Source organism: Drosophila busckii, chromosome 3R (genome assembly GCF_011750605.1).
Source record: "Drosophila busckii strain San Diego stock center, stock number 13000-0081.31 chromosome 3R, ASM1175060v1, whole genome shotgun sequence".
NCBI lineage: Eukaryota > Metazoa > Arthropoda > Insecta > Diptera > Drosophilidae > Drosophila > Drosophila busckii.
The window spans coordinates 13,329,675-13,354,686 of NC_046607.1; the positions used below are offsets into that span (position 1 = coordinate 13,329,675).

The following is a 25,012-nucleotide window of genomic DNA, read 5'->3' on the forward strand; positions in this document are numbered from 1 at the left end:
ATATGTGCACATGTATATATACAAGTGTGGCGGCGAGTGAATGTGTGTGTCTGTGTGTAAATGTATGCGCTAGGTGCAAAATAATATTCACAAGAAGCGGCAAAACAAATGAAAATCAAATTTGTATACACAAAGTGAGCGGCGGCGAATGAATGTTGTGAAGTTGCGGCGCAAAAAGAAAGCAAGCAAATAAACCATAAGAAAGAAGGAAAGAAAGAATAAAAAATATAAATTGAATTACGCCTGCGTCTAGGAAAGTGCGTCGTTTTATTTTGAAATCGATACCAAAATAAAAATATACAAAAAGTGGGCCTCGTTCTACATACAAACAAACAACATACACACACACACACTCACAAAGAGAAATGTTCTATGTGCATGCGGGTGTGTATTTGTGAGTAGTGCTGCTGCTGTTGTTGTTGCTGTATGTGTGTGTGTGTGTGTGTTGCGTACATACGTGCGTGTGTATGGTGCAAAGTACAGCATAAACAAATGAAAATGGTTAACAAGAATGCAAAAAAGGTAAATATCCGCATACATATGCATAAACAAAACACATACACACACATACATATGTACATAGCATAGACAAAAAAATTACTACGCAGCAGAAATTTATGCGACGCATTGTTGTTGTTCCATATCTATCATATCTTTTGCTTCTGCCTTCGTATTCGTCGTCGTCGTCGTTGTTGTCTCGTTTTGTGAATGAGCAGCGCAAAACAAAAACGTTGTTGCGGCATTTTCTCTCTCTCGCTCGTCCGCCTGACTCTCTCGTTTGTCTTGTGTTTTCTCTTGCTGCGCGTTTGTTATGATTTAACGTAATCTCTCTCTCGCTCTCTATCCGCAATGCGCGCTCTGACGAGCGAGTGCTCGTTGGTTTTTTGCTATAGCTGTTTACGGGTCTATTTTGCTTTACAAAAATACCTTTAATACATTTATATATTTTTTTAATGTTTACTTAAATAGTTGAGAGTAGCCCGTTTTGTAGGCGTGGCAAGCAGGGCGTATAAGCTTGTAAGTGGAAAGTGCACTAATGCGTGCGTTGATAAATAAAACATTTTTTGCTTTATTTTTTTTTTTTGTTTCTGTTTCGCCAAAGTTTTCTTTAGAAATGCTATAAAAATACCGTTGTATTTAATCATGATATATTTTTGAAAGGAATGTTGCTTAAATGTTTTGTATGCGTATGGGGCCGATGTTTGTATGCGTGAGTGTGTGTGTGCGTTTTGCTGCTTTTAGTGTAACTTATTTATTTTTAAAACGAATTTGCCAATGTGTGTGTGTGACGAAAATAAGTCCCCGCAATAACAACAACAATGAATTTGTTGAAAAACAACAAGGGACCGGCCAACTTTTGTTGTATTAAAGGCAAAAAAAACCGGAAATTGTTTATGCGACGGCGACGTCGCAGTCGACGTCAACGTCAGACGATCGCTATTTTTGATGACGTACGTTGCACACGCACACGCATACACACACACACACACATGCACAAAGTGGTGGCAACTTATTGGAATTTTTGGCGCATAATTTTTGGCCACACTAATTAGCAGCGCCTAAAGACTCAAGTACAACAACTACAATAACAAGAGCAATGTTAAATGTCCAAACTCAAGGCAAGAAGAGCGTAAAGAGCGAAGCACAAGCAGCAGGCGAAACGTAATGAGCTGATGAATAAAAGTTTGTGTGAGTGTGTGTGTGTTTGCGCTTATTGGTGTTAGTTTTTGGTTGAGCGGGACAACTGTCAGGTGTCATTGACCTTTTTCGCTGTGTGCACGTCAAAAAGCACATTTTTTTTTCGCCGCTGTCGTTGTTGTTGCTGTTATTGGTCTTTGCAGTTTTTGCATTGCTGCTGTTGACCTTTTGTTGTTATTGTTTTATTTTTGCTGCTTGGCCTTGAACTTAGACGTTCCATACGCTCCACACGAACTCACACACACGCATCTCTGCTAACGTTACGCGTGTATGCGTGCGTGTGTGGTTTGCTTTATTTTCATTTCTTTTTTTTTCAGACCAAATATGGTATCAATTACGCAATTTGTTAGCTTGGAGTGCGAGTTTTTGTTCTAAGCGAATTTCAGGTCAAAAGGTTTTCTCAAGCAGTAAAAATATAGCAAATCATATGCTTAGGCTGATAACGCACAATGACGTCATAGGCAGTGACACCAACGATCACACGCCCCTTGTTTTAACTGGCAATGTGTAGTATGATTATTACATAATGTGCTGCTGCCTAGCATAGAAATATTCTAGAACAAATTGCTATAGTTAAATTCAAATAAAATGAAATAAATTGGTTTTAGTTTAGCAAGAAGAAGCAGCCAATGTCGATCACAAGACTCTTTGGGGCATTTTGTATTAACGCCATCTACTGTCGTCAGCAAAGCAATTGCTCGTATTTACACACACACACATGCAGAACCGCGCTCTTGCTCTACGCTCTTTAGCAAGTTTTTAAATTGTGATTAAGTTTGATGTTTATGCGTAGGCAGCAGTGCTATGTGTACGTGTAATTGTTGTAATTGTTGTGTGTTAATGTGTATTGTTACTTACTTGGTTGGACCTTAGACTCTGTTGTTGATAAAGCTATTGCGGCAGATTCGAAGCGTGTGATTCGCATGAATCATTTGAAAATAACACACACACACACACACACAGAAAGTCAAGTAAATATTGTTTTCAAAATACAGTCAATCTATCTTGTCACATAAAATTTGTTGTTGTTGTTTTGTATATTTTGCATACGCAAAAGCAGCAACAATAATAATCATAATAATAACAACAGCAACAACAACAACAATTTATATATACATAAATGTTTTGCTTTTGCTGCCTTGCTATCTTATACTGATATGCTCTGTTTTTTTTTTGCTGCTGTCAGTGTTGGCAGATTAGCTTATTTCAGGCTATTTGAAAATGATAGCAAATGGCTTATAACATATTTAAAGCATATTTTAACAAAAAATGTATTCATAAGTTTAATTAAATATTTTAGTAGCAAAAGTATATTGAAATTTCTTTATATGATCGTGTATTTATTTTCTAAACGCGATTAAGTAGTGTACTCCGAATTTAGCTTATTTGGTGGCTCAACATCTGGCAACACTGGTTGTTGTTGTTCTTGTTGTTGTGGTGTGTGGGTGCCTCTCGCTCTCTTTCGCACTGCTGCCGCCGCTGTCTTTTTTGCTTTGCTTATATTTATGTATAAGAGTATGTGCGTGCGTGTGTGTGTGTGCGTCTGAATTTTCGGCAATTCCTCTTTGCACAGTTATTTGTTTTTCTTGTTTTATAAGATTCTGTTTTGTATTGACGTTCGCTTAACATTGCTCATAAAAAAATACAAATAATAATCATCACACGCATACGCATGTTTATATGTATGTATAAGTATTTACAGTCAGTCAGCCAGCCATGTATGCGTGCGTGTGCTCGTATGTGTGTGTGTGTTTGTTTGTGCAATAAACAACACACGTGCTTGCAACTACACATTATTGCATTTCCCATTGTCTTTCGCTCTGCACTGAAGTCGGTCAAGTATTTTAGTTGCTTAGGTGTGCGTCTGGCGCTTAAAGCGGCGACCCCTGCTGCCGTCACTGCTGCTGCTGCTGCTGACGCTGCTGCTGCTGTTAGGTGGGCGTCTTTTTAACGCTGGCGCTTGCGTTTGCTGCTATTTATAGGCATTTTATAAACATTAACAGATAAACCCAAACGCGCTTGTGTACATAAATATATTGAATATACATACATATATGTATATAGCATAGCCGCGCTGATACATTGTATAGCTGTTTATTTAGTTTAAAATAACGCAGTTAGTTAATTTTGCAACTTATGAATTTCTTTGCATTTAGTTCTTCTTACTAAGCATGTATTAATTTAAACCTCAACGCCTGTCACCATTAGCTATTCTTGCCTTTGTTATTGACATCTTCAGTCAAATGGAAAAGCCAAATTGCCTTGCCTACATCTGTGTGTGTGTGTGTGTGTGCCTTTCAGCTAACGTAATTTTTATCAAAAACATTCATTTAAATCAGGGCTACAAGGCTGGTTTTTGTTTTGTTTTTGTTTTCTAACCGAACCGGCTCAAACCGGAATCAAAATCAACAAATATATTGAACCTAAAGTTTTATAATTTAGTTCAGTTTAACGAGCCAGACAGCAGACAGTTTTATTTTTGTTTGATTTGAAAACTGAAAACCTTTCAAGTTCATTGATTTATCTAGAAATAAAATAAACGCGTAAGCTTTTATTTCAACTCTGCTCTCATAACTTTAGTACATTATCCAAATGTCTTTAACGTATGCGCTCATTGCTCATCACACACACACACACACAGATATACGAACATATGCATGTATTATGGATTTGCTGTGCTTACACCAAAAACAATGAAATGTGGTCACAAACTGTTGATGGGAGCGGGAAAAGGAGAGACGACAACGACAGCAGCAGCAGCAGCAGCAGCAGCTCTCTTGCTCCAACAGTGGTCCAAGTGAGCGTGTGTATGTGTGTGTGTGTCAGTGTTGTTGCGCTTTGCCTTTTGTTTGTCTTTGGCAACATTGTTGCACACAAAAGTTTATTTTTAGCAACAATTCCATGCTGTTTGTTGACAAACCGAACGAGCGAGCGATTGCTGCTGCAGTTTGTTGTTGTTGTTGTCCGTTTCGTTTCGTGAGGTAATTAATTTTCGCCTTGTTTTTGTTGCGCTCGCTCGATCCACTCACGTATTTTCTCATTTCTTTGCACTGTCTGTCTGTCCATTTGTCCATGTGTGTGTGTGTGTGCTTGCAAAATTTATGTTTTGATTAGCGTGCTGCGGTTGGCCTTAACTCGTTTTAATGGTTTTTTAATTAGGCGGCGCCCTTTGATGTCCACACAGCATACACCGCACCCTACCCCACAACTCTCAAAGCAAACCCAACCCACTAACGTCTACTGTTGCTCTTAAACAATTTGCAATGGTCTGCTACATTTTTCTGCGCACCCCAAAAAAAAAACTAGACTAAAAGCTGGCGCCGGCACTTAAAAAAATATATACTACCTACTACTATTGCAGACAGACGGACATTTTACAACGGCATTTGTACGCTTTTTTTTTATTGCAACCACCAATCATCAGCATCAGATTGATATAGTGCATCCATCAGACTCACACCATCTCTGTCTAGCAGACGCTTTTAGGCCTTTTTACAACTACTATTACTACTACTACTACTACTACTACGACTACTACTATTACAACTACTACTGCACTTACTACTAATGTCTCTCGCTAGTATTTTTTGGTAGTCACTGTACCACATTTTTACAGCGCAGCAGCGCCCCAGACAACACATACACACACACACACACACAGGCATAGAGAAGCGAGGCCAACGACACCATTTTGCGCGCGCTCTCTTGCTGTAGCTCGCACTCTCGCTCTTACTTGCATTTGCCTCTGCCTGTGTGTGTGCCTCTGGTCTTCATTCATAAGCGCTGCGCTTTTTGCAGTTAACCGGCGCCGGTTTCTGCACATTTATATTTTGTTGTCTTTTTTTTTTTGTTTTTGGCGGCTTTCATGTGAACAATTTTATTATCTACACACACATGTAAACATATATACACACACGTGTGTGTATGTGTTGTTGTTTCATTTTACAACTGGTTGGCGCTGGCTTTTATTTTTGTTGTTTTTGTTTTTTGTTCCATGTTATTGTTGCGTGCGTAGTTTCCGCCCTTATCACAAATTCAGAAATATACACACACACACACGCTTACATGCTTTTGCTGCTGTTATCTCGCACATGCGCTTCAATCTTACGCTCTTGCTCTCTCTTTCGCTCTCTGTGAGCGCGCGTAGGCGTTCGCTTGCTCGCTCTGGCGGCTTTGCTGCAAAAGTTTTTGTTTTCGTTATTTCTTTTTTTTTTTTTTTTTACTCTTGCTATCGTCCTTTTTGCGTTTGCTTGTTTTTATACGCATTGCGTTTTAATATGTCTATCCTTAACAGAGATGCCGCCGGCTGCGACACGACTTAATGCTCTCTTCAGCAACAACAACGTTGCTCTCTCTCTTTCAGTGAGTGTGTGTGTTTGTGTTTGTGTGCGCGCTCTCTCTCAGTGCATGCATCCCGCTCTCACTGACTGCGTTTTGTTATTAGATTTCACTTTGTTTTCATACTCATTTCTGCTGCTGCCGGCTTGCCTGCCTGCCTGCCTGCCTGTCTTGCTGTTGTTTCACACATTACGCTTCGCGTCATTTTTCGGGGTCAACGTCATCTCGAGGGTTGCTTGCTGCCCGTCGACGCCGCAGTTGCTGCTGTTGTTATTGCTCTTATTTTTGTTTTGTCTCGTGGACTTTTTTTTTGCGGCATCTTATTTATTATTACGTTTATGCAGTTCACATTTTATTGTTGTCAACTCGTGTCGGTTTAAATGGTTTATTTAGCAAAAATCATGATTGTTTGGTAATAAAAAAAAACAACAACAACAACAACAAAAATTGCAGCAAGCCGCGTATAAACGTGTTCTTTTGTTTTGATTATTCGGATTATTTTTGCGCTTGTCTGTCTCTGTCTGCATGTGTAAAGTTTTCGCTGCAAGCAAGCACATTTTTTTTTTTTTTTTTTTTTTTTAATATTAGCGACGCAAGCGGCGCGCCTCCCAGTTCGATGCGCCTGTCTGTCTGGCTGGCTGGCTGTCTGTCATGTGCCTTTTGTGTTATGTCTGTGTCTGTGGCCTGAGACTGAGACTTGTGTTTATTTGTTGTCTTTGACCGAAAATAAATTGTTCAACAAACGAAGCAAAATAAAACTGGTATTTAAAAATATTTGCAATGCAGCCATAACAACAACAAAAGCAACAACAACAACTGGCTATATGTATATAGAATACGTCTGGTTCTGTGTCTACGTTTGCGTCTGGGCCAATTAAAAACAAAAACAAGGCTGTCTAACATGCACAATGGGTTAATTGACTACATTTGCTGTTAATTATTAATAGTGAAAGTGATTAGAATAATAAGTGCATAGGCTGCTAATAAGTTAATGCATGTTTGCCAATTGTTTATATGTTGAAGGCAAATTTAAGCAAAAAAGGAAGCCGCACTAGACTGAAAAATGTGCTGGCTGCCAGTTTAACAGCACTAGTTAATGTTAAGTTAGCAGCTGTTAAAGTTTAAGCTGCTGCAATTGAACTAAGAGCAGCTACGCTTAGCTTTATTATTACTTGAACTTAATTTAACTTATTTATTAAATGTAATTATTTTTTCTATCTTTACAGTTCTGCCAATTGAAAGCCAATCTAAAGTGTTAAATTAAATGTGACAAGGCAAGAGCCAACAACTAAGCGAAAGTTTAACGAAAATGATAACCTAAAACCCAAAAAGGTTAAATTACATCACAAAACTAGTCAAAATATAAAGCGAAAAAGTGACGAAATAAAATAGAGTTAGTGATAATAATTGATCACATAAAAAAGAAAAAGAAACAACTTTTCTATATCCTTTACATTTGTGCGTGTTTTACAATTTTATAAAACAAAACAAGTCAAGACTTATGCTATGAACTGGATACTGCCTCAACAATAAAAACAACAACAACTACTACAAAAAAACAACGTCCTATAGGTAAGTTAAGTATGTAACTATTTATAAAGTTTGCAGCAATTTAAGCAAGATGCTCAGCAATATTTTAAAATTGTATTTTGTGGCATTTCCGCATGGCCCAGTTTTCTTTTTTATCGTAATAAATGCCGTAAAAAAATATATGGGCAACTGCTAAATAATGTCGCAGCTACAATAATAACTTGGCAGGCAGTGATGGCGACAAAAGTTTCCAGTGCGACACTCCAGAGCGCTCAGAGCTTGGGACAGGGCGTGGCAAGGGGGCGCTGTGAACTAGTTGTTCAACACTCAGCGTTGTGGTATTTTTTTTTTCTGCTTCTTTCGAACGCACACTTGAGACGTCTGTGTGGCATAAACGGAAATACGCTATAGCAACTGTAAATTCTTTGCATAATTGATAACTGCAATACAGTTTTGTAATATAAAAAAAAAACTTGTTTGTTTTGCTTAGCGCCCACAAGTAGAAGAAGCAGCCTAAACAGTTTGTTAGGCTAACTTGACACGACGCGACTCATTCACACGCCGTTCACATAACTTAAAACGTGCTTTTCGCATTTACACAGCATCCGCAGACAGATAGAGCAAGCAGCAATAGTAGAAAGAGAGCAAAAGAGAGTGAGAGGCAGAGTAAGCCAAGGGCTTCCATTTTTACATTCTTGACTGCTGAGACAGCATTGAGAGCGGCGCTGCAGACAGCGTAAGTGCAGACACACACAGACAGACACATATACATACATATGCATGTGTGTAAGTCACTCGAAGTGCAGCCTAAGAGTGAGAGCATAACAGTTGTTTTTGTTATTTTGCTTACAGCATATGCTCTTAAAGTTAGTTGTGTGTGTGTGTGTGTGTGTATGTGTGTGCTTGACGCCATAATTAATCATTCATAACCCCAGAGTGTCCCCCTCTCCACGAAATACAAAAAATATATCAATAGACAACCCGCAGTCTTGCGCTTTATTATTTTTATTATTATGAATTTGTGTTAATCGTTTACATTGAGCTGCTTACATCATCACACACACACATACACATGCACACATATGTGTGTAAGCAGAACTATGCGCAACATTAATAGAATATAAAAGTCTCAAACTGCGAGCGGAACAGCAGTTCGCCATCAATCACACGCACAAAACGGAAATAAATATGGGAAACATGCCCAACACATTATGCAGTAGCTAGCGGGGGCTGCGGGGGCTTAGCAGCAGCAGCACAGCAAAGCGGAAGTGCGTCTAATTGAGCAACTGACAAAATGCGCGCGTCTGCGACGACGACAACACTTGCAACAACAACAACAACGCCCCACTGGCCAACTCAAGCAACACGAGACAAGCAGCAAAGAGGGGGCTGGGGGTGGGGGCTTTGACAGACAGCACACACGTGTTGTTGCTCCCAAATGCTTGTGGGTGTGATTTTAAAATCAATGAGCAACAAGCAACATAAATTTACTTTAAGCTGCAGCTCAACAAGTCAAAGCCAATTAAAAGTTGAACAATATACAAGAAAAAAGAGAATTTTAAAGTTTACAAGCAGTTAGCGTAAACTATTTTCATATTTATAACGATATAAGTTTGAAAAGTCTAATCTAGGTAAGCTGTTAAAGCTCTAAAAATTTATTAATCAAATGTTTGATTTAATTCTTACATAGCTAAAACTTATTAAATCACAAGCAGCTGTTTAAATGCTATTGTTGCTAAATATACTCACTAAAGCGTTAAGCTTGGCATCTCAACTATGTCGCTTGGCTTAGCAAAATGCCCGCAATGTTAAATAAAGTTAGCGCTTTACAGATTTTATTGTCACATTGTCAGACTATTAATCATGCCTGGGGCAGGCATAATGCATGCCACTTGACTGCGACTGCAGCAGCAACGTCTGCCCGGATGCAAGAGGCAGAATAAAAAAAGAGATTTGCAGTATCAAATCTTGAAATGGGCACAATGACTCAAAGCTTTAACATAGTTCGTGTGGGCTATAAAAAAAGCAGCAACAACAACAGCAACTAGCTTTCCAAATGCCAAGCCAACACACACACACATAGAAAATAGCTGCAATCATTATGCACAAGCTGCTTGTTGTTGTTCGTTCAATAGCTGAGAAATGCAATAAACAACATTCCGATCTTAACTTTTATGCACATGACACTGCCCCGGCATTGAAAAAAAAAAGCAACAACTATAAACAACAGTGTCTGTCATTATGCGCATGTGTCGACTAACTAGCTAGTATATGTATTTAAGCTAACTGTTGCTCAGCTAAACGCTTTAATTGTTAACTGCACAAATTGTTAGTTAGCGTCTAAAACAAGATCGTTCGATTGGCATGCTAAGTGTCCAAGAAGTAGAAGCAGCATTGCAGAAACTTGATAAACTAAGATAATAATTAAGTGTTTATTATTATAATAAATTTAAACAGTTTGAAAAAGTGTAGTCTACGAAAAGACGCACAATTGTCTTAGAAATTTGAAAAAATCGAATTTTTTTTGCTTTATATTGTTGCCTAAAAATTTAAGAATGCCCACAAAAAGTTTCATTTTCGAATTTCCAATATTTCGGTATATTAAGCAAAACGTGAACATCTTAAATTTATCACGAAATAAAAAACTTTGTACCCATTTTTAGGCTTTCTAATTAGGTCTCACCCCTTAAGTGGTTTAAACTAAACACAAAAATTATAAATAAAAATGCAAAAATTTATAATACGCACATTTAAGAATATATATATAAACTATAGACTAGCTGGAGTCTGTTTTCTGACTTTCGCTATATTTTTATGTAGCGTACTGAGCAGCGTTGCCGCATTAGCTTATTATAAGCTGGATCTAGCTTTTTTCGCAAGTTAAATAGCTTGAAATCTAGCTTATTTTAATTTTGCTCACTATACGTTAAATTTACTGCATAATTCAATCAAATTTGAACTTTATTTTTACACATGAATTTAAATTTCCAATACTCTCTTTAGCGCTTCACATGCGTTTTGGCACAATTTTGGAATCTAGCTTATTCTAGCTTATTTTTTACTCAATCTAGCTTATATTGGCTACCAAAATCTGCGTCAAAAACGTTTTTAAATGTTACGCAATTCTTAATTGGACACTTTACATTTTGTAATGTTGCTATGTAGCCTATTTTTTATATATATGCATATATATGTTTTTTTACTTTCAAACCTCTCTGACAAACTCTGTGCTGTGCTTTGCTGTGTGCGTATGTAAATGTTTAATGTATAAACTTTTAACAAAAATGTATTTTTTATGCATTCGCCACATGGTCAATGTCAATATCAAAGCACTCGCTCTTAAAGCTACGCAACGTCGACTCGATTGCGAGTATATACAAAATGTAGCTGTAGACACATCGTACAAATATATAGCTACATATAGTAGCTACAAAATGCGCATATCTTAAGCATTGTTGTTGTTGTGCTCTTGTTGCATACGCTTAACGGTTTTACTTGACTCTTTTATTTAGCATCTCACGTCATTTGAAATGATTAATGAGCTCAGCAAATCGCTGAAATCAACAATCGACAGACGGACGGACAGACAGACAGACAGAGCAACATTGCCTTGTATGCAGATTTGTCAACTTTATTTTTTATGAGCAATTAAAAAACTATTATAGCTGCCAAGGCAGCACACAATTGGTAGACAGTGTAGTTCAGGCAGCTGCATTGTCATCACCAACGCTGTTGATTCTTTTTTTTATGAGCCACACCGCGTGCTATGACGTTTTAATGGGCGCCACGAGTGTGGGTCGAGGTTCGCCCCCCGCCCCTCCCTCTTTACCACTTAACTCTTCAGCGGCGGCTGCGCATGCGCCAAAGAATGCGGAAATGTTTGTTTTAATTTTTAATGTTGCCAGCTGTTTGTCATTACTTTAAATTTAGTTGTAGTTAATGCAGCCACCAAACAAAAGATTTAAATAGACAGCAAAAAAATAAATTGTTGGGTTAAGCTTAGTAATAAAAATTAATAGTGTTAATGTTTATGAACTAATTTTATTAAACATTTCTGCAATGCTTAGAAATGAAATTTTAGTCACTGCTGTTAAAAATAATTAAACATTTGTAATATAAAAGATTTAAATAGACAGCAAAAAATATAATTTGTTGGGTTAAGCTTAATAATAAAAACTACAGTGTTAATGTTTATGGACTGATTTTTTTTTTAAATTTTTGCAATGCTTATAAATGAATTTTGATTAAGTTTTTAAGTCACTGCTGATAAAAATAATGAAGCATATAAAAGATTTAACTAGACAGCAAAAAAATAAAAATTGTTGGCTTAATATTAAAAACTAGTGTTAATGATTTTTTAAACTTTTTTGAATTTTGATAAAATTTGAATCTTATAATAAAAATATTTACATTTAATTATTGCATAAAAATAAAAGACAATACGCTTAACTAAACTTTAAAGCTTTATTGCCAACTTTTCGTTCTTTGTGTATGTGTCTGTGTGTGTTTCTGTATCATCAACTAATGACCATAAATAGCAAAAACAGTTTTAACAGCAAACGTGCCCCAAATGGACCATAACCAAAATGAAAAATATTTCATGTTATACAAATATAACTGCACAGCATGCAGATGCAGCTACAGATACAGATACAGATACAAATTGAAATGCACGGCACAGATGACGACAACGTTGTAGACGAAACGGCAGCTACTGTGAAGCGAAAGAGTGAGAGAGAGAGAGAACAAGAGCGAGAGAGTATGAGTGGGTGGTTGCAAGGCACTCATGTGCTTTTGATGACGAGCACAAAGTGCTGTTGCCATCTCTGCGCGTTGCCACTGCGCCCCCGCCCCCGCCCCCCTTCACTTGGCTCAGCTCGCACATGCAGCTGTCTATCCGCCTGTCTGGCAAGCAATGTCGACGTCGACGTCGACGTCAACGTTTCACATTCTGCTTGTTTTTTTTTTCATACTCTAGCAAATTCATTGCCTTGCGAGTTTGCTAAACTTTATGCTCAGATTTATAATGAATTTCAACTAAGCCAACCAGGCGTATGCTTATTATTGTCGTCGCTCTATTTTCGAATTCTCTATTGCTAAACTTAATGCTCACTTTTAAGATAAATTTGCAGCTAAGCCAACCTGGCGTATGCTTATTATTTGTGCTCACTCTATTTTCTACAGCGTATCTCATACGTTTATACGCTTCACTTTTGCTCACTGGCATTTCCATTTGTTGCTTTTGTTTTTGTTGTTATTTGTAGTATGCAGCCGAGCGCTAAATTTTCGCTTTTAGCCGGCGCGTGAGTGGGCGGCTAACTGTTACGCCCCAGCAGCCCTGTCTGACGCCAACCCCACTGTCTATGCTCCCCCCTCCCCAACGCAGGCAACAGCTAGAATTTCCCCCTCAGCATTTGCTGCTGTTGCTGTTGCATGAACAAGAAAATGTTTTTAATTACTATCATTAGAACGAAATTGATCGTGAGCTGCAGCACAAAAATCAAATTAAGCAGCGACTGCTGCTGCAGTTCCATGACATGTTCTTTTTCTCACTCTCTTGCGCTCTCTCTCTCTTTCTCTTTCTACAGCTTTCTCACATGGGGCGTGATTGTCTCGCTTGTAATTAGGCGTTACTATTTTTAATGATGTAGCCCAAAAGAATGTTTATATTTCAATTTAAAAGACAAAAGTCTGCATGGCATTATTCTATTTTCATTTTTGTTGATTTTAATTAATATTTAGTGTATTTGCATAGATTTATTTTATATCGGTAGGTAGAAATCATAACTGGAAAAAGATTTGAGTTTTGAAAGTTGCTGTTTTAATGGCAAATATGTATAATATTTAAAGAATTTCCATACTTAGTTGAAAAATGCATTTTAAAAATTGTAATTTGTTGTTTTAGTAACTGAAGTTTTGCCTCAAAGAGGCCCCAGTTATTATTTTGTATTAAATCCAATTATTTGATTTTCAAGCTAAGCGCAATTGTGAAAATTTGGCTTCACTTAAGCTTAAGTTAAATATTTTTTTAAATTTGTATATCTTTTAAAAATTGCAATTTTTTGTTTTAGCAACTGAAGATCTGCAGCTTTTATTATTTTTGGCTAAATCAATTTCTGATTTTCAAGCTAGACGCAATTTGGCTTTCTTAAGCTTCAGCTATGTATTTTTTTATTTTAGAAATTTGTATGTCTTAAAAATTTTCAAAGCTATAAAATGTTAGCCTAGCATATTTTTAATGTTTAGTTAAAATACAGTCTAAGACTTGGAAATGTTACAAATTGAAAACTTGAATGCATATTTTATTTTAAAGCTTTGCATTAACTGCATTATTGATTGATTAACTGCCGAGCAGCGTATGCAGCTCCCCCCTCTTTGTTCACCCAATTGCGATCTGCAGCTTCAGCTGCAAAATAGACAATTAGTGGTATGAACATCTGTATTCTTGTTTTAGTCTGTTATAAAAATAAAACAAGAAAATCAGCAGACTCAACACACACACACACACACACATAGAGAGATCAGAGTCATCAAGAGGTGTCGCTGCTGTTGGCGGCGGCGACAGCTGAGGCGCAAGATTTACATCGATCACACATTTTATGTCACATGAAGAGCCGCCACAAGAAGAAGAAGAAGAGCAGCAACAACAACAACAAAGTCAAGAATACCTTATTGGCGAGACAGTTGGGTGTCGCTGGCAGAGACTGAGAGTGTGTGTGTGAGCGAGACAGCGACAGTAGAAAGCGAGAGAGATAGTTGGCGAGGCCATTAGATGATCGCCGTCTAAATTTAAAAGTCTGTACGCTTAAGTTGCAAGGCAAAAATAAATCTACATAAGTAAAATCCCAAATGTAAACAACACAGAGGAATAAAAATAAAACGCATAAATTAAAAAACAAAAAAAAAATTTAACATAGCTTAGCTATAGGCTAAAGGGGGTAGCAGCTTAAATTTAGAGCCTATAAAGCTAAAGGGGTTGCTAATAAATTATTAATAAATACATATAGGCATATTTGAGCTTTTTATTAACAACACGAAAATACAAATAAAAACAATGCTATAAAAAATTGTGTTGTTGCTGCTTTTGCCATTTGATTTTTATTTTGTTTTTATTTTTTGTTGAGCGCGTGCTCATTTTACATCTAATTTTATTCTTGTTGGTCTGCTTTACACTATTTATACATTTTACATGCATATATCGATGTGTGTGTGTTTAGCTGTAACTAGTATTACGTCTTGTTATTGTTGTCTGGCATTTGTTTATTTGATTTGCAGGTTTATAATTTATTTGTGTGGGGCTTAGACAGTTGCTAAAAGAAAAACAAGCTCATCAAATTAATAAACAATAACAGCATAGAGATGTCAATAATAATAATAACAAATAAAAAAGAATCTACATATATATAAAAATAGAGTAGTGCTTAATTTAAAATACAATTAATTGTTTAATTAATACAAACAGAGCTAGTAAACTAAGTTTAAGTCAAGCTTTAGCATTACATAATTTGTTTATATTAACATTTTAATTATAAACTTAGTTTAATGCAAACTTCAGTGTAACTATTTTTATTACACCATTATGTACATACTTTTGCTTTTATTTGTTATTAAGTTTAAAGCGTCATTCTTTGTTGTTTGAGTGTGTGTGTGTGCTTTGTGTTTTTCCCCTTAAGAGTGTCCAAAGCAAAAATAAAATTCCACAGCTTCCACAGAGATTTGACTGAAGCTGAGAGCGCGTGGCTTTTATACTAAACTGTGTGCAATTTATTGCTCTCGCGCGCGCTCTCTCTCTCTCTCTCTCTTTCTCTAGTTTATGTAATAGTATTATGTGCATGAACATTACAATACAAAAAATAAACAAATAAGTTTAAGTGCATTAGATAAATTCAAGTTCGTTATGTTTTAATTTGCAGTTTAGTTACTGATCTCGCACACACACACACGCACACTCTCTCTCGCTCTTGCTCTTGCTCTTAGCTCAGCTCTAGGACGCGGGCGCACCCTTCGTAGCTCTTGTTTTTGTTGTTGCTTTGTCGTGTTCATTCAACTTGCGTCTGTCTGTCTGCCTTGTCCATTGTGCTCTTGTTTGTCTCTCTGTGCATGTGTGTGTGCGCCTCAGACTGGAACTGAGACAGAGATGAAAGCATGCCTATCAGTGTTGTCAGATTAGCTTATTTCAAGCTAAAGCTAGCTTATAAAATTTTCACATTAAAATACAAGCATGTGCTAATAATAAATATTTGTAATTTGCATGAAATATATAAAATTTTGTACAAATTAGTGTTATTGCTATGCTTGTTATTGTAAAGTTGTAAGTTGTAAATAGTGGCTAGCATGTTTTAATTAAAAATGTAGCTTATTTGCTGCGCAACACTGTTGTATGTATATATTTAGCTGCGACTGTGACTTTGGCCAGAGACACAGACACAGGCAGCAGCAGCAGCTTTGAAAGCTGCTCTTATTTCGTTTTGTCTTTGCCTGCGCTGACAGAGGACAGTCGCGGGCTGTGGTGGATACGGATACGGTTGCGGTGGGGTGTGTGTGTGTGGAGAGTGTGGTGGTGTGCGAAGCGGGGGTAAGAGGTGAGACAATATTGTGTCTTGTTTATTGCTTTATTTGCGGCGTTTTGGCTCTTGATTAGGTTCTTTTGTGCCTCGCACTTTGCTTTTGTAGTTGTTGTTTTTATTTAGCAGTTGCTGCTGCTGCTGCTGTACATATGTACATATGTATGTATGCATTTATACATACTTATATACTATACATGTTTGCTTGTGTGTAGCATTAAAAGCGGGTACAAGGCAAATATAAAAACAATTTAAGCGGAACTTAATAGCTTAACAACTATTTTAACTTTACCACAGTGACGGCGACGGCGACGCCGCTGCTGCTGCTGCTGCTGTTGTTGTTGTTATTATTGTTGTAAACACATAAATACTATACAAACGTATACATACATAGATGTATGCACGTATTCTTCCGCTGTTTTGTAAAAATTTATTGCGTTTTATTTTATGCTCGTTCTGTTGTGTTTTGTTGTGTGGCGCCCACGGTGCTGCTTACTGTTATTGTTTTACAGTGGTGCACTCTCTCGTTAGATAAAGCACAAATGTAAATATGCAACAATTGTTGTTGAAGCGTTTTAAGTTAGCCACACAATCTCTACTTTGATGTAAATAGAGGACAAATCACTTTACACACTTTGATGATGCGTTTAATATGAAATGAAAGAGGGTATCTTTGAACACATAAAGTTGGCTATTGATTAATGATGAAAAAACAGCTACCAAGTTATAAAAGTGATAATAATATTCTAACTGTCTGTATGAACAATAAGATCTCAGAGCTATAGAGATTAATATTGGTTATTCTTCTATTCCATAACATTGCTGGCACTTTCTACTCAAGCTCTAAATTTCACACAGATCGATTAAATAATTTTGACAGAGCTGCTAGCTTTATTTTTAAGTGTTTTAATCAAAAATTTATTGCAAGAATTAGCAAAACCGCAATTAAATATTAGTAAGTGCTATTTATTCATAGCTAAGTATTGTTTGTTAAGTATCTTTAGTCAAAGTGTATTGAATAGTTGGTTGTAGCCATTTTTTATTGCGCGCTTGTTTATAAATACAAACTTGCATACATATAAGTACATATTTAGTATTTACTTTACTTGTTGTTGCACTTTTAGCTGGCGCTTTTGTTATTGTTCTTGGTTTGCCTTTGTGCATAATTCGTAGTATAGCTAAACGCCCCCCGCCCCTCTCTCTCTCTACACCTGTGTGCAAATACAATTCAATAGCTTTGGCTTTGACAATTGCGTTGTGCAGCAGCTTGGCGCCGTTCAAATGCCACTTATACATACATAGGTTATATACATATGTGTGTGTGTGTGTGTGTGTGTGTGTAATGGGGTGTAATATTCGCATTTTGTATGAAAACTTTTGGCTGGCGCTCTGTTTGACTGACTGGCGGCCATGGAGTTTGAAATATTCGAATATTCGTTACGCTGTCTGGAAATCAAATCAAATTAATTCATTAAGGCAAATTAATGTTTAATAAATCATAACAAGAAAACAAATGAAGCAACATTCGACATGTATACACATTGTGTGGGCTCCCAAGAGAACAACCAACCAGCCCACCCACCCCCTGCAATAGACTCGCGAGAGAGACCCCGAAACGCAATCCCAAAACCAATCTGTCTGGCGCCTGTTTTATGAACGGTTCAACAGCAAATGTCAAATTTGACAAGCCACAAGACGCAATGCGCGCGAGAGAGAGAGAGAGAGAGAGAGCGCATGAGAGAGATAGACTATAAATACATAAATCTATACAAGCTGCAGTGGCTGCTGATAAGCAAATGTTTTGAATTCCATTGAAATTAACAAATGTCAATAGCTGTATCAATAGAAAATTGTTGTTTATTTACAGCTAATAGATAGTTACGAAAAACAAATTGTATGCACGAACTTTTCATTCACAAAAATGACGACATGGGAAAGTATTGCATATGGAGAATAAACGTAACATAGAGACAGAGATACAGAGAGAGAGAGAGCGAGGCAAAGAGAAGTGATAATAAAGCGTTTATCAAGTACTATAAACACATTTATTTGCGATAAAGAATATATTTGTATGTAGCTGAAGCTAAATCTAACGCATGTCGTAAGTCAATAAAAGTTTGAGTAGGGTGTTTTGAAATTAGGAGCGAGCCGTGAATGAGCGGGGGGCGGAGGAGCTGTGAATGAAGCCGAATAACTACAATTTACTCTACAGACACACACACACACACGTACACAATGTGCGCTTGTATGTGTTACAAATTCATTGATAAATTTTGAAAAAATACAAATCAAATAAAAACACAAACACACACACGTACATATGTGGGACGTGTTGTGCAATTGCATACAAATAAGCGTTTAATTTAGGCTATATAGCCGACTCGCTCGCACTCACAGTCGTTTTATACGTATGGCGCAACACACTAAAATTAATCATAAATAATAAACAAATAAAGTAAAGCTGCTGCTGCTGCCCTGAGAGGCCTCAACGTGGCCTTATCAAAATCAGTGCCCCACAACATGCTCTTATAAACAAATACATATATCAAATATATGTATGTATATATATGCAGGCATGTCTATATGTATGTTATTTGTTCTATGTACATTTGTATAATAAAAGTTATTGCAGGCGTTGTTGCTGCTGCTGTCACTTCTGACAATTATTGTTTACACACTTACATTCCAAACATACACACACATACACAAACACTTAGCTATGCGCGTGCACACACATGCATACCACAAATACTTGAAAATGTCATTCAAAATACGCGCTAAAAATTTCATTCATTTTGCTTTTACACACACATACAACAACAGCAACTTTGACGTTGCATTCACACACACACACACACGTTGGAGAAAAGAAAGAGAGTGGAGAGCGCGCGCGCTAGTGAGAGCGCTCAAGACAGCCCACAGTACTTTGTTTGGATCGTCGCATTGCGTTCCTGTTCCATTTCCATTTCCCCCCAGTCCACTTGTGGCCCATTTCATTGACTAATTGGAAATTTTCGAGCTTTTTAAATTGTTTGTCATGCTTGTGTTTTTTGACTCAACTGTTTATCAAAGCAACAAAATTTATTAAAAATATATATTCAGCGCTAAGCGTTGATTCAAAACAAAGTTTTATTCGCTACAAGATTGTCACAGTGGTGCCAAATGTATATATACAACTATTCATTATATAGTTCAAAATAAATGCTTGCTAACTATGATAGTTGCTTTTTTTTTTTTTGATAACAGTGAACATCTTTATGTTTCCTTTTTGCTTCATTACATTTTGTTGTTTATTTTTAGGCGCTTTCGCCGCTTCCAAGAATTTATATCAATAAAACGTTGCTAAAAGGGGTTAACTTGTTGTTGAAATAAATATGCGGAAATTACAGTCGGACGCAGCTGATAGTTTAAGACCCTGTAAAAAAAATATGTTATAAAAATGTAATAATTGACAGAGCTTAAAATTAAATTTAAAAAAAAATCAAAAACACTATTTAAGAATTTTTTAAAAAATGTGCTAAAAATCCTGTTTATTACGCCAAAGGTTCAAACTGCTCTTGCTCAATTAAAATTGAAATACCGTTTAGCACTTATTATATACAGGGTCTCAAAAAAAAAAAAACAATCGTCATATGTAGGAATGCAGTCAACTTTCAATAACAGGAAATAGCAAAGACATGAAGCAATAGCATTAAGTTTGGAAGTTCTTCAAACTCTATTAATTAAGAATCAATATATATGAATATATATTTAAGATCAGTTAATGAACGCCAAACATTCCAAACGGATCTCGCTCTGAATGAATTTGCCATGTCATTACAGTAAAATAGACAGGTGAAACGAAAAACTTGTATTAATCTATACATAAATATGCATATGTATGAGTAAGACATACATATGTATATGTTTGTTATAGTTTTGACTTGACTTGACTTAACCTAGCTGATGTCTCATAAGATAAATACTGCTATTGTATGTTTTTCGACTCTATATATTACCCTTGACTAAGTCGAGCAGCTATCGAAGTTGACATTACAATATGCTTGGTATTAATGCATGAAATTGAAAGCAATTAGAAATGCTAAACAGTAAGTTATGTTTTGGCTAATTACAATATTTCCTACCTGGGGTTTTTTTTTTTTGCTATAACAAAAATTCCAACTTGTCGTTGTGTGTTATGCATAGCAAAAATTTCTGGAAATTTCAAATCAATGCGCATGATAAGTGGTTTTTAGAAATTATATACACGTATACTATAAAGAGATAACGCAACTAGACGTCTAACTATAGAAACTATGCGGAAAGTGCGTGTTATCAAAAATATCAAAATAACTGCTGCTGGCCCAATCATAAGTGAGAATTGAAAGTTTCAAGTTATATGCAAAAATTGTAACAATTTTGTTTTGATTGATGTTTGACCGCACAACTTAACAGTTAGTTTCATTAGGCGCGTTTGTTCAGCATGAAAACCGTTAAAACAACATTAAGCCTATAAAACACGAAAAAGAAAACAGAATTTATATGGAAAAACCGTTTCGAACTTAATTTTTATTGATATCATAAAACGTAGCCAAAGCCAAAGCGCGCACCCATGACAATCGCCCCCGACCAACTGAAAAACCCAAAAAAACTATTACAAGAGACACCTGCAAAAAAAAAAAAAAAATAAATAAACCAAAGCTAAAGAAAAGAGGCAATCATTATGAAATGCCAGTGCGATCTAAAAGAAATTAACTCTGTATACGTGATCCGAGAAACTAAACAGGTTGCCGCATACCAAAACATATGTGTACAAGAGAATGTAAAAGAGAATCGGAAATTCCAAGCCTATGACGACGGTCTCGTCTCGTCTCCATAGCTTACGACTCTGACTCTGACTCAATGCCACATATATGTACATAGAAGAAGAATGTTGTTATTTTATTTGAAACATTTAAGCAGCGCTACATAAATTCTAATTGGAAAACCAGAGAACTTCCACATATTCCACATGTTATCAGCAAACTTGGAATAAAGACGTCGTAACGTAAACAGTATTAACTGTAAACTGTGTGATAGGAAAGAAGCGACCCTACGATCTATACTAATTAATAGTGCTCGAACTTTAAATTTAAATCAAGAAATGTTTAAATATTTTAAAAACTATTGAGAATGAGATCATGATCAAAGTCAGTCGCTGGTTACGCACTTTATTTCCCTGCGGACGGACGAACGCACGGACTGTTATACTTTGTAGCTTGTTTATCAGTTGCACGCGCTGTGGGCTACCAATACATATATATATACATATGTATGTATGTATGTATGTGTATGTTTGCTTTTGTTTATGTACTCAGTCACACACACTCGTATTTGTTAAATGGAAGTGCGCATACAAGTCACATCGCATTCCACAATAGCAATAACAGCATTAACTGTGTCCGTCCGTCCGTTCGTCCGTCTGTCCATGCCGTCGAGTGATAACTGCGTCCAAAGCCGCCAGCAGCATGAAAAGCATTTTCGGCTATACAGTCTTATATATTATATGCTATAGATATTAGTTGTGTATTTATTATATTTAAGCAGAATTTATATATAAATATATTTATTATTTATTGGCAAAAGCTTTTTGCTTTGCTTCTTAGTTTCTTAATTATATTTTATACCAATTTGTGTGCAGTAAAGTAAATTGAACAATAACAAAAACTTCCGCTGTGACGCATTTGGAGCATTGAAAATATTTAATGCATTGCTAAGCTTTGGTTTCTTTTATATTTTGTTGTCACTGGCCTGGCTCTTAGCTCTTTAACTGGTCTGGCAACTTTGTCTTGGATTGGAATGTTGTTGCCACAGTGGAATTTATTGTTGTTGTTGTTGTTGTTGTTGTTACCATTTGCCGTTATTGCCTGCGTCAATGGCTTGGCGTTAAAATGAGTGTTGTTGGCCTAGCTCTAGCGCTGTTACTATTATTATTTATTCTTTATAAATATTTGTATGTGTGTGTGTGTGTACTTTGCTATTGTTTTTAGTTTAATTGCACTTTGTAGCAGCAGCGTAGAGAGAGCTTGATTCAATAAGCGTGGCGCCGTCATTGGCGTCAAAGTTGCAACAGCAGGCGGCGCGTGCGTAGCGAATGTTTATTGATAAGTTTTTTTTAACAGACATACATACATACATATATAAACTCTACTTTAACCGTTATATTACAAACTCGTAAATAACAGCGATTCGACGACAGTTGGTTTGAACTAGAGCATGCCCTGTTTATTATCAGCAAACTGTCAATTTGCTAGGGTATGAAAAAAACTAAAACCCAGCGTTTCCATTGCAACTTTTATTTTCTTTTTATTATTTAATTTCTTTTACGAGAGCGCGTGCCCGTTGGCGCCTAGGGCAAAAAAATTAAACAATAAAACAAATAAAAATAAAGCAACAACGCTGTCTGTTAATTTTCCATGTGCGCCTGATAAGCTTCACTAAAAGTAAATAGGCTTGCACTCACACACACACACACACGCATATATACATGCATACAATGTGTGTGTGTGTTGAGCACCTGACAGCCGAAGAAAAACGCAATAACAATAATTGTAATAATAACAGAAATTCGTGAAATTGGGTCAGGTGCCCCAGCCAGAGCAGCAACAATGTTGTTATACAGTTTGACATGCACTGCCGGCGCTCTCCATAGCTAGCGTACAATTTGAGAGCAACTAGCTATGAAACGAAAGAGCGCGCGCGCTAAAGAGCGGCTGCTGCTTAGAGCGAGTTCAAGAGAGCGCCGCGCGCCTCAGGTGTCAAGATATTGAGTGTTTAGCACACACACACACACACACATGCATAGGCATATTTCAATTCATTTAGTTATTATCGTTAGCATGAGTTTTAGTTATTTAATACTAGGCAGCAGCCATTTAATTGTTTCAGCGTTAACTACACATGTTTTATTTATTTACCTTGGCCTAGGGTTTATGTACTTATTTACAGCCGGTGCCAGGGTTCATTAGTGTAATATTTTCTTTGTAACTGCGCAATAAAAACAACAATAACAAAAACAACAACAAGGAATAATAATACAGCATAATAAAAACAAGCAACTCAGAGTATTAGTTAAGAGCAGCAGCAAGAGATAAAGAGCGTAAGAGATAGAGAGAGAGAGAGAGAGAGTGCTGCGCGTAGGTTTTGTCTTGTTGTTGTTATTGTTAATTTTGCTATTTGCCTGTGGTCATACACATACTAACATATGTATGTATGTATCTATGTTTTTCAATATCTTGTATTTATGTATATGTTTATGTGTGTGTGGTACTGAGTACGTTTTAACTACGCAGCAGCATTTTTACTACTACTAGAGTCAACAACAACCACAATCATATGCTGTGTGTTTTTATTTTGTTGTTGTGTCGTTCTTAGTTCTCTTGCTCAGCAGCAGCAGCTTTTCGGCTTTTGCTCTGCTTTGTTGCCACGTTTTACGCTCAGCAGCGAAGCTCAGAACGCTGACGACGCAGTCGCATATTCTTTTAGTTATTGTTGTTTTTTTTTGCTGCTGCTGCTGCTTCCTCTAACGCCCCAAAAACCGGCAACACCCTGTGTGTGTGTGTGTGTGTGTGTGTGTGTGCGTGTGTCAGCGGCAAGTTGATGAATTACAACGTATGTAGTTGTAAATTCGCCACGCACACTATTCACTTGCTTACATGCAATTGTATGACTGTATGTGTGTGTGTGTGACTGTGTGTGTGTGTATTTACTACGCTTTTACAACCATTGAGCTTTGCTGCCGGCGTCGCTGTCGTCATTTGCGGCATTGAACGTCATGCAATAGTAAAAAAAAGGCAGTGGCATAAAAAAAAAACAACAAATGCATTAATATAATTAAAGCTTAGCTAGTTAGGCTATTTAGAGTGTTTATTTTTAATGCTTATTAGCAAGTGTATTAAAACAACGTGCGCACAACTGCGGGAATATAAAAGGGGTAGGAGTGAGAGGGGGAGCAGCTAACTTTTAATATGTTTTTTTAATAAAATACACTTTAGTCAATTTGTGATTTGCTTATACACCCTAAAGCGTTAATGCAGCGTCAGCGTTGACGCTTGTCAACGACACGTGTGCCGAACAAAACACTTGGCGCCCTTTTTCGCATAAAATTATTGTTATTACCTGTTGCTGTGCACACACACACACACACACACATACAGCTAAAGAACTAAATATAACAACACTAACATTTGCATTTTGCTTGTGACTCTCATTACAGTTTACGACCAGCCGAAGCAACAATAGCAACAAAAATCATTCCAACTGAAACACAACAGAGCAGAGCGAAGAGTGAATGAGAGAGAGCGAGAGCGAGAAGTCAATCTGCAATGATTACTTAGTGGGCTATTGCCCGCAATCCAAGCGTATACAACAATACTAAAAGTACTTTATATATTTAACAAAAAAAAAACAACAACAGAACATGCTCAAAATGGATTCATATTGGTTCGTTTCAAATGGATTCATAACGAATTCATTTTTGACTTACTTGTGTTTTTTAACCAAAAAACAAAGAGACACTGAGACAACAACAACAACAGCCAATGCAGCAAACGACTGCAGCGAGGTATTAGCAACAGCAACAACAACAACAAGCGGCTGCGCGTCTGGCAACATTTGTTTGCTTTGCCGTCAAGTGTTGCCAGCAACATGTTGCAGCAGTTCCAGCGCAACATTCCATGTTGCTGGCGTTGCGAATGCATGTTGCTGTCAAAATAGTAGTAGTAAACATACAAATAGTAGTAGCAGCAGCAGTTGCAGCTGCAATAGTAATAGTACAAATGACAATAACCAAAAATCAACAACAACAACAACAGCAACAAGTGCAGCAGGCAATTGCTATTGCAACAACAACATGAAGCAGCAGC

At 36.8% G+C, this 25,012-nt stretch overlaps 1 long non-coding RNA gene across 1 annotated transcript; it reads left to right on the plus strand.

The window, feature by feature from the left end:
* The first annotated feature begins 52 nt into the window (after positions 1-52).
* On the plus strand, positions 53-25,004 carry LOC108603385. The gene is made up of 3 exons (XR_001915301.2): positions 53-522; positions 7,263-7,608; positions 24,364-25,004. It is a non-coding gene; the product is annotated as an uncharacterized LOC108603385 (long non-coding RNA).
* The last annotated feature ends 8 nt before the right edge of the window (positions 25,005-25,012 follow it).